At 43.3% G+C, this 16848-nt stretch overlaps 1 long non-coding RNA gene across 1 annotated transcript; it reads right to left on the reverse strand.

Moving 5' to 3' along the window:
* Positions 1-553: 553 nt before the first annotated feature.
* Positions 554-14414, reverse strand: LOC122454309. The gene is made up of 3 exons (XR_006273363.1): positions 14384-14414; positions 3512-3513; positions 554-883 (listed from the first exon to the last, which is right to left on the reverse strand). It is a non-coding gene; the product is annotated as an uncharacterized LOC122454309 (long non-coding RNA).
* Between the last annotated feature and the right edge of the window lie 2434 nt (positions 14415-16848).

Here is a 16848-nt window from a genome sequence, read left to right on the forward strand (position 1 = left end):
TGGTTGGCTCTCCTTGCAGTCCAAGGGACTCTCAAGAGTCTTCTCCAACACCACAGTTCAAAAGCATCAATTCAGCTTTCTTTATAGTCCAACTCTCACATCCATACATGACTACTGGAATAACCATAGCCTTGATTAGACGGACATTTGTTGGCAAAGTAATGTCTCTGCTTTTTAATATGCTGTCTAGGTTGGTCATAGCTTTTCTTCCAAGGAGCAAGTGTCTTTTAATTTCATGGTTGCAGGCGACTTTATTCAACAATAACTATTGCAATAAAGAGGGCTTCCCAGGTGGCTCAGTGGTAAAGGATCCACCTGCCAGTGAAGGAGACATAAGAGAGGAAGGTTCAATTCCTGGGTCAGGGAGATCCCCTGGAGCAGGAAATGGCAACCCACTCCAGTATTCTTGCCTTGGGAATCCCATGGACAGAGGAACCTGGTGAGCTACAGTCCATGGGTCTCAAAGAGTCTGGGTGATTGATTGCACATGCATTGCAATAGGGAGAAGAGTCCAGCGAGAACTGATCTCTGTTAGAAAACGCCGCGGGAAGAAAAAGCCACCTCTAAGGACCGTTGATGAAGGCCTTTATTGGGCGGTCGCTCTCGGGCAGAACTCCCGGGGGCGGGTGAGCGAGGAGACAAAGGGAGTCTGCGAGGTATGAGGGGTGGGGAGAGGTTTTATAGCCAGGGCCGGCGTCCAAGCCAGGTCTTCCCATATAAAGAAGAAAGCGCGGGCTACAGCCGCGGTTGGTGTCCAAGGGCTCGGTGTCGGCACCTGATTGGACCAGGCTGCAGGGGGCCGGCCCCTGGAAGTTTAGCCAGCCTCCGGAACTTGCCTGCGGCACTTTTCCGGGGCATGCCTCAACATGCCCGACCTTTCAATCTCACCTTGGCTGAAACAAAATCCTGGAGAGCTTTCCAGCCGAGGAGTGCTCATGAAAGGCACTGTGGAATGGGAAGGGGGGTGGTCCATGTGACTAGGCCATCTAGAGCTATTCATTTGTACTCACGCAGAGAAGAAATAAATTTCTCCAGAAGGCTGTGGTATCAGTTAGAAAAGATGCCCATTAGTCTGGGAATAGACAGTGACCTTATCTCCTGGATTATTTGCATTTCAAAATGACAGCCATCAGGTCCTTGAAAAGATAGATTGGGGTGGTAGAAAATTCCTGTCTCAAAGGGTTAGAGAATACATTTATATTTGCAACTTTTCTAAAGTATCTGCCCTGTGGGAGGGTTCAACAGCATATCTGCCTGTTCCAGGTTTGGACTGGAACAGACAGTGAATTCTCCTGGCAGCACTGAGCTTTCTCAAGCAGGCATTTTAACAGGGTGCTGGAGTCATCCTCGGGGTGGATCTGCATTTTTATCAACCATTTTTTTGAGGCTGGTTTGAGAAGCCAGCTGTCTCAGAGAAGCCTGACTAGAATTTGCTCAAAGAGTATCTTTGTTGTGACCAGGCCACAGAGGGTTTCCAAAAGCTTTGATTTTTCTCTACTTAAACCTGTACTTTTATTCAGGGGTCTTGTGAGGAAGACTTAAATGGATATTAAGCACAAGGAAGGGCATAATCAAAAGGGGAAAATGAGAAGTAGGACTACGAGGAACTCAGAAAAACACCTTTGAATAACTGGCTTGCTCTGTGGTGAATGTGAATTCAGTCCTTACTTTGAGTCCTAACTAATGAATCCTAACTTCAGTCCTAACTAATGAATCTTTGACTCCGCCCTTCAGCCTTTCCAGGTCTGAAACTCCCTGGAATGCATTCGAAAGTGCTTCAGTAGTGATTCAGTAGTGACTCTGTACAACACTACGGACTTTAGCCCACCAGGCTCCTCTGTCCATGAGATTCTCTAGGCAAGAATACTGGAGAGGCTTGCCATACCCTCCTCCAGGGCATCTTCCCCACCCAGGAATCAAACCTGTTATGTCTCCTGCATTGGCAGGCAAGTTCTTTACCACTAGCCACCTGGGAAGCCTCCTCCCTGGCAGCAGTTTTAATCTTTCATTCTGAAACAGGAAGGAAGGGGTCAGGGCAAAACCTTTGAAAGAATGACATAGCCCAGGGATACAACACAAACTGATTAGACTCAAATGGGTCCATGACCACAGACAAGTCAATTTCAGCCAGGCCTTGTTGTTCAGTAAACACTCACTGTAACATGATTATATGACACACCCAGAGGCACCATTACAATTCCGAGGCTGATCAGCAAAGACCAAAGAGTGGGCTGTGGCCCAGCTCCTGGAAATCTCCACCCCTTCCCCAAAATAGTTGGAATAATCCTCCCACTCATTAGTCTGCGAAACAACCCAGCCCACAAAAGCTAACCACACCAAATTTCAAGGCCACGCTAGCCCTCTGTGATGGCCCACACTCTGCCTGTGGAGTGTGTTTCTCTCTGAATAAATTCACTTCTTACCTACCACTTAGTCTCACTTGGAATCCTTTCTGAGATGAGACATCAAGTACCTGAGCTTCACTAGGTCCTGAAACCAGGCATGGGATCTCAGTTGGAAGATTGTATGTTTTGGTTGGTTCAAGTCCCAGTCTTACCAAACAAAGCTGCCATCCTCCACTGTAGGGGACATCAAAAGGGAAGTCTCATATCAGCCTACACCAGCCGCATGGGTTAGAGTTCCAAGCAGAGTTTGGGCCAGATTCCAGTCCATTCACATGAGTTGAAGTCCCAATCTGAGGTGAATGGTTTCTAATCTACAAGCATACAGAGGGTATTTCAGAAACTAAGGTGGCTCCAGTGCCCTCAAGTTGACGCAGACTGTGACCCACAGACCCAGTTGACTTGGTCTTGGAGAGGCAGCAGTGAGCAGTGGCATGAAGCAAGATCATAATTCCCTGCCCAGGAATTGAACCTGGGTACCCTGGATGAAGACTTCCCTGGTGGCTCAGATGGTAAAGCGTCCTGGAGAAGGAAATGGTAACCCACTCCAGTATTCTTGCCTGGAAAATCCCACGGATGGAGAAGCCTGGTAGGCTACAGGCAAAGGGTCGCGAAGAGTCGGACATGACTGAGCGACTTCACTTTCACTTTCACCCTGGATGAAAACCAGGAAACCTAGCCACCAGAGCAGCAAGGGCTACAGGATAGAAGCTGTGTTTCCCTGGATCTTTGTCCCCAGTAAATAATGCATTTCTCATAGAGGCTAAACTATAAAGGCAGGAACAAAGTTCATTGTTAGAGACACAGCACAGCAACAAGAGCTGGGAGAGCACAAAGAGAAACAGTTTTGTTTAGTTAAGAGGGAAGCAAGGCGGAGATGGGCATCCAGAGGGAAATGGTGTGCGTGTCACCTGTAATGAGGGGGATTCCCTTGTAGCTCAGTTGGTAGGGAATCCACCTGCAATGCAGGACACCTGGGTTCAATTCCTGGATGGAAAAGATCCCCTGGAGAAGGAAATGGCAACCCACTCCAGGATTCTTGCCTGAAGAATCCCATGGACAGAGAAGCCTGGTGGGCTACAAGCCATAGGGTCCCAAGAGTTGGACACGACTTAATGACTAAACTACCATGTAATGAAGAAGAGGAGGAGTGCAGTCAAGAGACCATTAAGACATTCATATAGGGTAGTTCCTCCAGGTCTTTGTTTACCTTTAGCCAATTGTGTAGTTTCTTTTTCTGTACCTGACCTACCTTGGGATCCTCTCCAACATGGGTGTCCACTTTTCTAAGATGGACTTCACCCCAGAGGCCTATGGGATCGCATATTAGTATCACATATTATGGGTGGTGCCCCCTCCATTTTGGTCCCAAGGAGACTTTCTGCTCACGTGAAAAGTCTCCCTTGCCCCAAGTGTAGGAAATATATGACCTCCTAGTCCTTTACGCAAACAAGATTTAGTCCTTCTCTCTTCCTTACATGGGATTCTGAAGGCAAGAATACTGAAGTGGTTTGCCATTCCCTTCTCCAATTAAAAGATGCTTGCTCCTTGGAAGAAAAGTTATGACCAACCTAGACAGCTTATTAAAAAGTAGAGACATGACTTTGCCAACAAAGGTCCCTCTGGTCAAAGCTATGGTTTTTCCAGTGGTCATGTATGGATGTGAGAGTTGGACTATAAAGAAAGCAGAGTGCTAAAGAATTGATGCTTTTGAACTGTGGTGTTGGAGAAGACTCTTGAGAGTCCCCTGGACTGCAAGGAAATCCAACCAGTCCCTCCTAAAGGACATCAGTCCTGGGTGTTCATTGGAAGGACTGATGTTGAAGCTGAAACTCCAATACTTTGGCCACCTGATGTGATGAGCTGACTCATTTGAAAAGACCCACCAAAATCATATATATTTATCTTCCCCCCCACTGCCTCTTTGGAACAGTCTCAGAGCGATCTGAGGTGCTGCTTCCCAGGCTGCAGTCCTCATTTTGCACCCAATAAAATTTAGCTTGCAACTTTCAACTTCTGCACCTTTTTAGTCAACACTTCTGTTACTGCTTCCTTCTCACAGCTCGGGGATTTCAGTTCAGTTCAGTTCAGTTCAGTCACTCAGTCATGTCCGACTCTTTGCGGCCCCATGAATTGCAGCACACCAGGCCTCCCTGTCCATCACCAGCTCCCGGAGTTTATTCAAACTCATGCCCATTGAGTCGGTGATGCCATCCAATCATCTCATCCTCTGTTGCCCCCTTCTCCTCCTGCCCCCAATCCCTCCCAACATCAGGGTCTTTTCCAATGAGTCAACTCTTCGCATGAGGTGGCCGAAGTACTGGAGTTTCAGCTTCAGCATCAGTCCTTACAATGAACACCCAGGACTGATTTCCTTTAGGGTGGACTGGTTGGATCTCCTTGCAGTCCAGGGGACTCTCAAGAGTCTTCTCCAACACCACAGTTCAAAAGCATCAGTTTTTCGGTGCTCAGCTTTCTTCACAGTCCAACTCTCACATCCATACATGACCACTGGAAAAACCATAGCCTTGACCAGAGGGACCTTTGTTGGCAAAGTCATGTCTCTGCTTTTTAACATGCTGTCTAGGTTGGTCATAACTTTCCTTCCAAGGAGTAAGTGTCTTTTAATTTCATGGCTGCAGTCACCATCTGCAGTGATTTTGGAGCCCCAAAAAAATAGAGTCTGACACTGTTTCCACTGTCTCCCCATCTATTTCCCATGAGGTGATGGGACCAGATGCCATGATCTTAGTTTTCTGAATGTTAAGCTTTAAGCCAACTTTTTCATTCTCCTCTTTCACTTTCATCAAGAGGTTTTTTAATTCCTCTTCACTTTCTGCCATAAGGGTGGTGTCATCTGCATATCTGAGGTTATTGATACTTCTCCCGGCAATCTTGATTCCAGCTTGTGCTTCTTCCAGCCCAGTGTTTCTCATGATGTACTCTGCATATAAGTTAAATAAGCAGGGTGACAATATACAGCCTTGGCATACTCCTTTTCCTATTTGGAACCAGTCTGTTGTTCCATGTCCAGTTCTAACTGTTGCTTCCTGACCTGCATACAGGTTTCTCAAGAGGCAGATCAGGTGGTCTGGTATTCCCATCTCTTTCAGAATTTTCCACAGTTTATTGTGACCACATAGTCGAAGGCTTTGGCGTAGTCAATAAAGCAGAAATAGATGTTTTTCTGGAACTCTCTTGCTTTTTCGATGATCCAGCAGACATTGGCAATTTGATCTCTGGTTCCTCGGCCTTTTCTAAAACCAGCTTGAACATCTGGAAGTTCTCGGTTCACATGTTGCTAAAGCCTGGCTTGGAGAATTTTGAGCATTACCTTACTAGTGTGTGAGATGAGTGCAATTCTGCAGTAGTTTGAGCATTCTTTGGGATTGCCTTTCTTAGGAACTGGAATGAAAACTGACCTTTTCCAGTCCTTTGGCCACTGCTGAGTTTTCCAAATTTGCTGGCATATTGAGTGCAGCACTTTCACAGCATCATCTTTCAGGATTTGAAATAGCTCAACTGGAATTCCATCACATCCACTAGCTTTGTTCGTAGTGATGCTTTCTAAGGCCCACTTGACTTCACATTCCAGGATGTCTGGCTCTAGGTCAGTGATCAGACCATCGTGATTATCTGGGTCATGAAGATCTTTTTTGTACAGTTCTTCTGTGTATTCTTGCCACCTCTTCTTAATATCTTCTGCTTCTGTTAGGTCTATACCATTTTGGCCCTTTATCAAACCCATCTTTGCCTGAAATGTTCCCTTGATATCTCTAATTTTCTTGAAGAGATCTCTAGTCTTTCCCATTCTGTTGTTTTCCTCTATTTCTTTGCAATGATCACTGAGGAAGACTTTCTTATCTCTCCTGGCTATTCTTTGGAACTCTGCATTCAAATGGGAATATCTTTCTTTTTCTCCTTTGAGGAACTCCCCAGGTCGGGGATTTCAGTCAATCTCAAATTCCTTCCATAATCTCAAAGAGGCACTGTCCACCCTGAGGCAGCAGAAGCCAGGGCAGAGTGCCACAGTGGATTGGATTTGGCCTGAGGCCAAAATAATGAAACAGGAAGGAAGGGGGCAAGACACAAACTTTAAAAGAATGATGTAGCCATGTGCATGCATGTTCAGTAGCTTCAGTCACGTCTGATTCTTCGTGGTCCTATAGACTGTAGTCCTCCAGGTTCCTCTGTCCATGGGATTGTCCAGGCAAGAATACTGTAGTGGGTTGCTATTTCCTACTCCAGAGGATCTTCATGACCCAGAAAGATCCCATGTCTCCTGTGTTTCCTGAATTGCAGGCTAACTCTTTACATGCTGAGCCACCTGGAAAACCATACAACATGACAAAAACTGGTAAAAACCAACTAGGTCCAAGATGGTAGAAGATTTGACTTCCAAAAGACCTTGAGTTTCATTAAATGCTCATTGTAATATATTAGCATAAGCTAACTGACACACCAACCAGCATCAAATGCTTGCAAGGCTGACCATCAGAGATCAAAAAATAGGCAGTGGCCCAGTTCTTGCAAATCCCCACCACTTTCCCCCAAATAGTTGGGATAATCCTCCCACTCATTCACTTCAGTTCCGTTCAGTTGCTTAGTTGTGTCCAACTCTTTGCAATCCTATGGACTGCAGCACGCCAGGCCTCCCTATCCATCTCCAACTCCCAGAGTTTACTCAAACTCATGTCCATTGAGTTGGTGATGCCACTGAGCCATCTCATCCTCTGTCATCCCCTTCTCCTCCTGATTTCCTTTAGGATTAACTGGTTCGATCTCCTTGCAGTCCAATGGACTCTCAAGAGTCTTCTCCAACACCATGGTTCAAAAGCATCAATTCTTCAGTGCTCAGCTTTCTTTAGAGTCCCACTCTCACATATTTCTGCTTTATTGACTACACCAAAGCCTTCGACTGTTTGGATCACAATAAACTGTGGAAAATTCTGAAAGAGATGGGAATACCAGACCACATGACCTGCCTCTTAAGAAACCTGTATGCAGGTCAGGAAGCAACAGTTAGAACTGGACATGGAACAACAGACTGGTTCCAAATAGGAAAAGGAGTATGCCAAGGCTGTATATTGTCACCCTGCTTATTTAACTTATATGCAGAGTACATCATGAGAAACACTGGGCTGGAAGAAGCACAGCTGGAATCAAGATTGCCGGGAGAACTATCAATAACCTCAGATATGCAGATGACACCACCCTTATGGCAGAGTGAAGAGGAATTTAAAAACCTCTTGATGAAAGTGAAAGAGGAGAATGAAAAAGTTGGCTTAAAGCTTGACATTCAGAAAACTAAGATCATGGCATCTGGTCCCATCACCTCATGGGAAATAGATGGGGAGACAGTGGAAACAGTGTCAGACTTTATTTTTTTTTGGGCTCCAAAATCACTGCAGATGGTGACTGCAGCCATGAAATTAAAAGACACTTACTCCTTGGAAGGAAAGTTATGACCAACCTAGACAGCATGTTAAAAAGCAGAGACATGACTTTGCCAACAAAGGTCCATCTAGTCAAGGCTATGGTTTTTCCAGTGGTCATGTATGGATGTGAGAGTTGGACTGTGAAGAAAGCTGAGCACCGAAAAACTGATGCTTTTGAACTGTGGTGTTGGAGAAGACTCTTGAGAGTCCCCTGGACTGCAAGGAGATCCAACCAGTCCACCCTAAAGGAAATCAGTCCTGGGTGTTCATTGTAAGGACTGATGCTGAAGCTGAAACTCCAGTACTTCGGCCACCTCATGCGAAGAGTTGACTCATTGGAAAAGACCCTGATGTTGGGAGGGATTGGGGGCAGGAGGAGAAGGGGGCAACAGAGGATGAGATGGTTGGATGGCATCACCGACTCAATGGGCATGAGTTTGAATAAACTCCGGGAGCTGGTGATGGACAGGGAGGCCTGGTGTGCTGCAATTCATGGGGCCGCAAAGAGTCGGACATGACTGAGCGACTGAACTGAACTGAACTGAACTGAACTGGAAAAATCATAGTTTTGACTAGACAGGCCTTTGTTGGTAAAGTAATGTCTCTGCTTTTTAATGTGCTGTCTAGGTTAGTCATAACTTTTCTTCCAAGAAGCAAACGTCTTTTAATTTCATGGCTGTGGTCACCATCTGCAGTGATTTTGAAGCCACCAAAAATAAAGTCTGTCTTTGTTTCCACTCCTTCTGAGTGCCTTATAGGACTGAGGGACTGAACTGAACTGAACTGGAACTGTCATGGTACATCTGAGTGTGTCAATTCACTTGCTGATTGAGGATCAAGATCTAGACTTGTCTGCCATCTTGGCCCCATTTGATTCTAATGGGTTTATATTGTATCCTTGGGCCAAGTCATTCTGTCAAAAGTTGTGCCCTGCCCCTTTCCCTCCTGTTACTCTACTGCAGATATTAATGGAGCTTCTACAAATGCCCAAGGCAGAGACAGAGGTAAGCTTTTTCCAGGTCTTATCAACCTGCTGGTTGAGGCCCTGCAGTGCAGAGAGAAGTGTGGGGAAAGGGTCTCAGGTGCCCCGTCCCCACTCTGTCTCCTCCCTTCCCCCTGCAGCACACACATCACGGCCTTAACCCAGGAAGGGAAAGGTTGCTCCCCGCCTGTCATCTCTTGAGCCTCAACCAGCCCGGTGGGAGGAAAAGGGGGCACCAGGGCACCTCCTCTGCAGCTGCTGTTCACACAAAACAATAAGGTCTCTCTCTCTCCCATCCCACCCTGGGTCACCAGCCAAAGCGATGCTCCACAAATCCATGCTGTCTGTTGCATGGGGGAGTAGGGGAGAGAGGGCAGAATGCAGGAACATTGAGAGGAGACTGGGGGAGAGCCAGTTCTAGAGCCTACTTGACACTCCATCCCTTCCAGGGCACCCATGTACTAGAAAGAAACTAGTCATTGCCAGCTGTGTCCAGAAGCAGTTTGCTTTAATCCTTCCTATTTTTCCTGATCTTTAGGGAATAATCTCACCTTATTTTTACATCATTTTATTTTACCATTTTTTATGTTTATAGGCTTCTTTAAGCTAAGTTTTTGTATTAGAAAATTCAGTGAAAGTAATCTTAGTTATTATTTATAGTATAATTTACTGGGGAGTAGGCATGCTCTAACTGTTACATACACTATTTGATTACCCTTACCAGTTCATTTAAAATGTGTCTGTTTTCACTTCGAAAACAGAAAGTGCTGTCTTTAGAAAGGAGCAGATAGCAGTCTATGCACCAAACGTGGGGACATGCCTTCTCTTTGGTAACTGCCCTTCAACAGGCTCTTTTCATGTTTCAAGACAAATTGCCATGGTGATCTCAGTGAAGACCTAACCCTAGTCAGATAGGAAACACTGAAAGCTACCTTTTGAACCATTCAGGTTGCTTAGGAGATGCTCGTTCAAGTATCCCCAAAGAAGATCCATGGAAACCATTCAAATGATGTTGCCATTTTCCTTCCAAGATTATCGTCTCCACCTGAAGATTCTTCTATGTAGTCGGGCCAAACCCATGTCATAATAGGCCGGGAGTCAGACCCAGAAAAGAGGTGGGCTGAGAAAAACAAAGAAGTACTACATCAGACAGAAATGGGAACGTGTATTCTTGATCATGGGTCTCTGGCAGCTTGTTGGCTTTGGAGCTGTCAAGCCAAGGACCTCATGCTTCATATTTGTCAAAGTGGCAGGGGACCTCACTAGTTCTGAAGGATTTCTCTGCATCCAGAGCCATCATGGCTGACAGCTCCTTCAAAATGAAAGAGTCTTCGGATGAGCAGCAATTCACGAGGAGAAGCATGAATGAGTATCTTTATGTTCTATTAAAAAAGATAACAGCCCTTTATTGACTGTCTTCTCTTATAAGTTTTAATTGGCTTCATAATGAAAGGTAATTTTTAAAAGCCAAAGTACTAGTATTGAAAATGAGCTTAAACACAAACAGTTCATCACTTTATTGTGATTAATGTTTCATAACTTTGTCACTATAAAAGTAAGTGTCCATCTTTTTAAACTAGTCTTTTTGCCATGTTCAAAAATCTTGAGTTAAAGGATCCTCTAAGTACTATAATAGAGATGTCTTCATTTATTTTATGGTTCTCACCATTGTGCTTCAAAGTGTTGAACACAAATAAAGAGTACGCCAAACAGAATTCTGAGTTGATTAGGTTTTTTCTGTTGGGTGTGTTACATGTCACAGGCACAGCCCTTGTCAGGATGATGGTGGCCTTGGATGTGGGCACCACCGACTGAACACTCTATGACATTCCTTACTGCAGCCTTGATGGGCTCTTCAGAGACAACCCAAGGGATGGTACCGTCCCCTTCCCACTTATCTCCACCCCTCAAAAGAGGAACCAAAAGAGGACTGCAGACCCTGGTGGAGTGGAGACAGCCCAGGGAGCATATGCACAGCCCCAAATACTCACGTACACATACCCGCATGTGCGGTACACTGACTGGCCCCAAATCACAGTCCGGTAGACAGGATGTCTGCCTCTTCTCTTGGATGCTCAAGACCAAGCAGTAAATATACTTGCAAACAGGGATGCCTACTATTTCACCAAATCACACTAAGCTTCTCCTATCAGCCAGCACTGTTCAAAGTATGCTCTATGTGTCTCCAGAGAGATTAAATAATTTGCCTAACTGACACAGCTAATAAGTGGTCTAGCTGAATGTGAACCTGGGCAGTATTGCTCTAGAACCAGATTTTATATACATATATATATGTATAAACAAGTAATACATAATATATATATATATATATAACTTGTTTATTTATTTATTTTTGGTTGCACTGGATGAAGTTTTCTCTATTTGCAGTGAGCCGGGGCTACTCTCTAGTTGCGGTGCCAGGCTTCTCATTGCAGTGTCTTCTCTTGCTCAGGAGCACAGGTTCTAGGGCGTGCAGGTTTCACTAGTTGCAGCCCACAGGCTTTAGTTGCTCTGCGGCATGCAGCATCTTCCTGAACCAAGGACTGAACCCGTGTATCCTACATTGGCAGGCAGATTCCTATTCACTCTACCACCAGATGCTTTTAATCTTGGCACCAGTCTCTCACCCTTCACTTCTCTTTACCTCAGTGTCTTCAAAATAGCAATAATAGTACCTTACAATAAGGATGTTGTGAGGATTCAAACAAACAAAGAAACAAAAAACCCTTGACACAGTATCCAGTACAGGGGGAAAGCTCAACGAGTGTAAGTTGTTAGGAATTGTGGATAACTTGCCCAAAGCCACAGGTTTAAGGGGCCAACCCAAGACGTCAGCCAGGAAGCCTGCTCCCAGAGTCCACCCTTAACATTACTGGTCCTGCTTCTCTGAGTCACTGAGGTCATAGGTAACATGCCCAGGGTCAGGGCTGGCACACTCAGGATATGCCAGTCACCCTGCTGTCTCCTGTCTCCCTCCTTCTTGCTGGGGGATGAACCAAGACACAGAAACGCTCCGATTTAAGGTAATGATCAACACTGAAAAGAGAAGCTGACTCAAATTCCACCTCATACTTCCTTTCTTGTGCTTAGATATGAGACCAAACGTACAGCTCACAAAACAGAAGGCACAATTTTAAAAAATACGTTGTGTATTTGGCTTCCTCTTTTACTTCCCTGTTATCATCTTGTCCCACTGTATTAAACCTACCAGGAAAGAACGGATCCCCAGTTAGTCATGATGTATCATCTGCCTCACATCCAAGGATGCTTAGATTAATCACATGCTTAACAGCCAGCTTATGTGAGACACACGCATATTTCATTATGCAATAAAGGACATTCATTCATGCCATAAGTATGAACACTCAAGTTTCAGTTTTGAAGGAAGTTAGCAATCACCTGATATGTCTTTGGCAATTTGATAGTACACTTCTAGATTTTTCTTCTTAAGAAATCTTGTAGTCTAGATACTGTAGAAGACATTCTTCCATCTCTGTCTTCTGATTTTCTCCCTATGATGTAGTCATCTTTAAAATCATGAGGAGATTACTCTGGGCTTATTGGCTTATCTAGACTGCAAATCAAACCTTAATTATAGTGGTTATGACTACTAAATACCAAAAAAAAAAAAAAGTCAGTTTGGCTAAATGTTTTAAATAATTAGTCAACTCAGTCAAAAAATCAATTAAGCCAGATATTTATTTGAATCATTTTGTTCTTAGATTAACAAGAATGAGTTTATCAGTCAAAGTAGCTAATCCACATGCCAACTTAAAAATTGTTTGAAAAATATAATTTTATTCCCTGCAAATATCACTTTACATGCTGTTGATATATTTTCAGGGTAAATATGGGTTATACTAAGATGTACATTTTAAGTGTCATTAAAAGGCATGAAGTGACCCCACTCATTTTAGTAACAAAATTTTATTTTATAAAGTATTAAATTTCAAAAGAAAACCAAATTTACCATTTGAGTTATTCATGGTACCTCATTACCCAGGCTACATTCCATTTGATCTGTCTAACCTTTGGATTCTGTTGAAAGCAGTGATAACTGACTGATAATTTTTTAAGCCAGGAGACCATATTAGACTGAATTCAGTATTGTTCAAGTTTATAGGATATCCTAGAGGGAAAACATCTATGACTGATTTAATTGTTAAGAGAAGAATTAAAATAAGTCAAGCAGAGAAAAACAAATACTGTGTGATATCACTTATATGTGAAATCTTAAAAAAGCATATATAATAACTAATGAATAAAACAAAAAAAGAAACAAGAAAACAAAAACAGAATTTACCAAAGTTGGTACTTCCTTTTCTTAAAGTATGCAAATATGTCAGTTATTAAATACTAAACATGTTACACATACTGCCACACATAAAATTACATTTGTCAAGGGAAAGAAAGCTAACTTCCACAAACTTACATAAGATTTTTCTAAATTTGCACAACTCACACTCAGTGTTCAACTTGCTATACACTCACAGATTGCCAAGTTGAAACCATTCAAAACAAACTACTCTCATTATACTCCTGTGGTACAGTAGGTCAAGTGGCACTTTTTGTAGGGTACAGAGCAATACTCTTATCTTATTTCAATATAACATTCTCACAGATGCTTTGCTTAAAGTAAGGCAAGACATGGAAGGTCACTGGTCAGCCCTTGGCATGAGGAACCATTTTAAACAGAGGAAGGACCCAGAGACTTGGTCCAGGTTCCTTTCCCCTTATTTCACCAAACTTAGTCTTGGCTGCCAACTGGCCTATTTTTTTTCCCTCCAGCTGCACCATGAGCTTTCCAGGGACCAGAGCTGCTAGAAGAATCAGGTTGGATTACATTTATTTTCTTTGGAATCATGAATGTGTCCCTTGAAAGAAGATATGCCCTAGATTATAGACTTAATCCTAAATCACACTCTGGGAGAAAATTCTCCACTTTAGGAGCCAGTCTTCACATTACTTAGTCTTCTTAGGAGTCTGATCTTTTTGGACATCACAGAGAAATACTTTCTGTGCTGAAAATGGGTTCTTTGTCTATTTGTTACTTTCTTCACCAAACCTATCTGTCTCCCCTCATCCCTAGGAACACCTAAGATATTAAATACGCACTCGTAGTGCACGGTCATTACAGAGAGATGTTCCAAATCTCCTTTGCAAATGTCTAAGTTCTCAAAAATTTTGATAGAGCATATTTTCCTTACAATATGCAGGAGAGTGAGAATTTTAATTTTCTAATCTCAGGGACATATTAAGAGCTATTGCAACCAACAAGGACCTACTGTATAGTACAGGGAGCTATACTCAATATTTTGTAATAACCTATAATGGAAAAGACTCTGAAAAGGAATATATATATATATATATATATATATATATATATATATAAATCACTTTTCTGGCTTCCCTAGTGGCTCAGACTGTAAAGAATCTGCTTGCAATACAGGAGAAATGGGTTCGATCCCTGGGTCTGGAAGATTCCTGGTAGAAGATAATGGTAACCCTTTAGAGTATTCTTGCCTGGGAAATCCCATGGACAGAGGAGCCTGGAGGGCTACAGTGCATGGGGTCCCAAAGAGATGGACACAACTGAGTGACTAACACTTCCATACAAACTTTGCTATACACCTGAAACTAACACAACATTGTAAATCAACTATGCTTCAGTAAGAATTTAAATTAAATAAATAAATAAAACTAAGACAACATATAAAAAAGAGCTACTGCAGTCTCCATTTTGAGAAAAGACTAATAAAGAAGATTAAAGCCTATATAGGCTGAGTTGTTGGATTGTTGTTTACTTATTAGCTAAGAGCTGATTTTCTCTGATACTTGGGCATGGGCTGAACGATGAATCACTGCTTGTCCGGTGCTTTCCCTCAAAACAGTGAACTTTACATGCTGGAGAAGGATCAGCTGTGTTTGTTTACACACTGATCAGCCAGACAAGATGGTGAATTCCCAGAGAGCAGGGCCTGAGTCTTGCTTGGGGCAGGCAGTGCCAGGCCTGTCTTAACGTGAAGCTGTAATAAACGAATGGATGAGTATTTACCCAGACCCTAGAGTTAAGAGCTCTTGACCTTCCAGCTGTTCTCTTATTGCTCATGTTGTGAAGTGTTTCTCCAGTTTTACTTCCAGATAAGCAGGCAGGCACCTTTGCACTCTGAACTGCTAGTTAGTGATAATGTTATGTATAGAAAATTTACCTCTAGTCCCAAGTTTAATCTTCAATCACCAGTTTAACTAGGAAAAAGTTCGGATCGCTGCAAACAGATATCAGATTCATTAGACAAATTAAATTTAAAGTGTTTAATTCAAAATATGCTTTATAAAAATACCTACTGTGTGCAGGCACTATGACAGCTGGTTAAAATATAAAAGTAAGTCATGAGAAAGAGAGGAGAGAGGGGAGAAATGAGGAGAGATAGGAAGTGATCAGAGCAGAAGAAGCACAGAAGAAAGGCACTCAGCCCGTGAACCTAAAAGAAGCTTCCTGGGGGTGATGACTTGTGTGCTGAATGTTGGAAGGTGAGATCTAATTACCAAAGCAGAGACATGTAGAAAGGAGATTTCAGACTGGGAATACAGCTCAAGCAGAGGCAGAGAAGTCAGTGTGAAGGGGCTGGATGTCAACAACCAATGCAGGTTTGTATTGCCAGAGCATAGAGCATGAGGCAGGACTATGGAGGGTGAGGCTGAGAGGAAGGTGTGTGCCCTTGTAGACCAGGCTGAGACTTGATTTGGAAAGCTGTGGCAGAACACTTCAGCATCCCGAGTAGAGCCAAATGCACCCGTCTGAGTTGCCATGGGACTTCTGACTCACCCTCGGACCGCTCTTTACCCTCATCCTTCACCTCCATGAAGTGTATATTTCTTATATATACCGGCTGTCCCTCCCATGCTTTGAAAATCACTGGAAGCAAAAACATGGCCTGATTAGAGCATTAAGTTCTCTCCCTCAGAGACTTTGTGAATTATCACAGGGGACAAGACGACTTATAATGCCTTATGGTTCACAGGCTAGAATGTGCTGGTAAAACCGTGGACCTTCACATGGAAGATGGGGAAGGCCTCAAACTTCTTGCTTAGCAACTGACTTCATCCCATTAATCTCCAAAGTGGAGAAAAAGAAGCTCATTCCAAAACTGAAACAATGAACTCATTCAGGATACCATTTTATTTCATCAATTACTTTGTTGGAGATAACTTGCATATTCCTTTTTTCTTTTTAAAAACTTCATTGGAGGATAGTTGATTTACAATGTGTTAAGTTCTACTGTACAGTAAAATGATTCAGTTATACAGATGTATTCTTTTTCATATTCTTTTCTATTATGGATCATCATACCATATTGAATAGAGTTTCCTGTGTTATAGAGTAGGATCTTGTTGTTTATCCACCCTATATATAACAGTTTGTATCTGCTAATCCAAATCTTTTAAAATCTCATTTATTTATTTATTTTTGGCTGTCCTGGGTCTTCCGTGCTTCAAGCAGGCTTTCTCTAGTTGCAGCAGGTGGGGCTACTCTCTAGTTGCGGTGCTTAGCTGTCCTGTGGTGTGCGGAATATTCTTGCAGCAGTGATCAAACCCATGTTGCCTTGCATTGGCAGGCAAATTCGTCATCACTGGCCCACCAGGGAGGTCCCAGATCTCGGGCATTCTGGATGTGGTGAAATCAGAGCAGTCTGTGATTATGTGTTCTCAGTTGTTGGCGTTGGACCCTAGAATGGTGGGAGTCAGGGTGTGGTGGTGGCAGAACATAAAAGCAGTTCCAGCTTAAACACAACTTCTTCCCCAAGAATCTCTTGCTCCAGTTCTGACCTCCTCACCTGCTCCTATCGGTGCTAAAAGCAACACAAACCAAAGGCTCTTGGATGTCTGAAAGGGCAGGCTGATTAGGCAATACGTCAGTGCTCTGAAATTCACCTAACAGGTGTTATGGACTGAATGGTGCCCTCCTCCAACTCATATATTGAAGCCCTAACTCCCGAAGAGCCAACTCATTGGAAAAGACCCCAAT

This window comes from Cervus canadensis, chromosome 1 (genome assembly GCF_019320065.1).
Source record: "Cervus canadensis isolate Bull #8, Minnesota chromosome 1, ASM1932006v1, whole genome shotgun sequence".
In the NCBI taxonomy this organism is placed as follows: domain Eukaryota; kingdom Metazoa; phylum Chordata; class Mammalia; order Artiodactyla; family Cervidae; genus Cervus; species Cervus canadensis.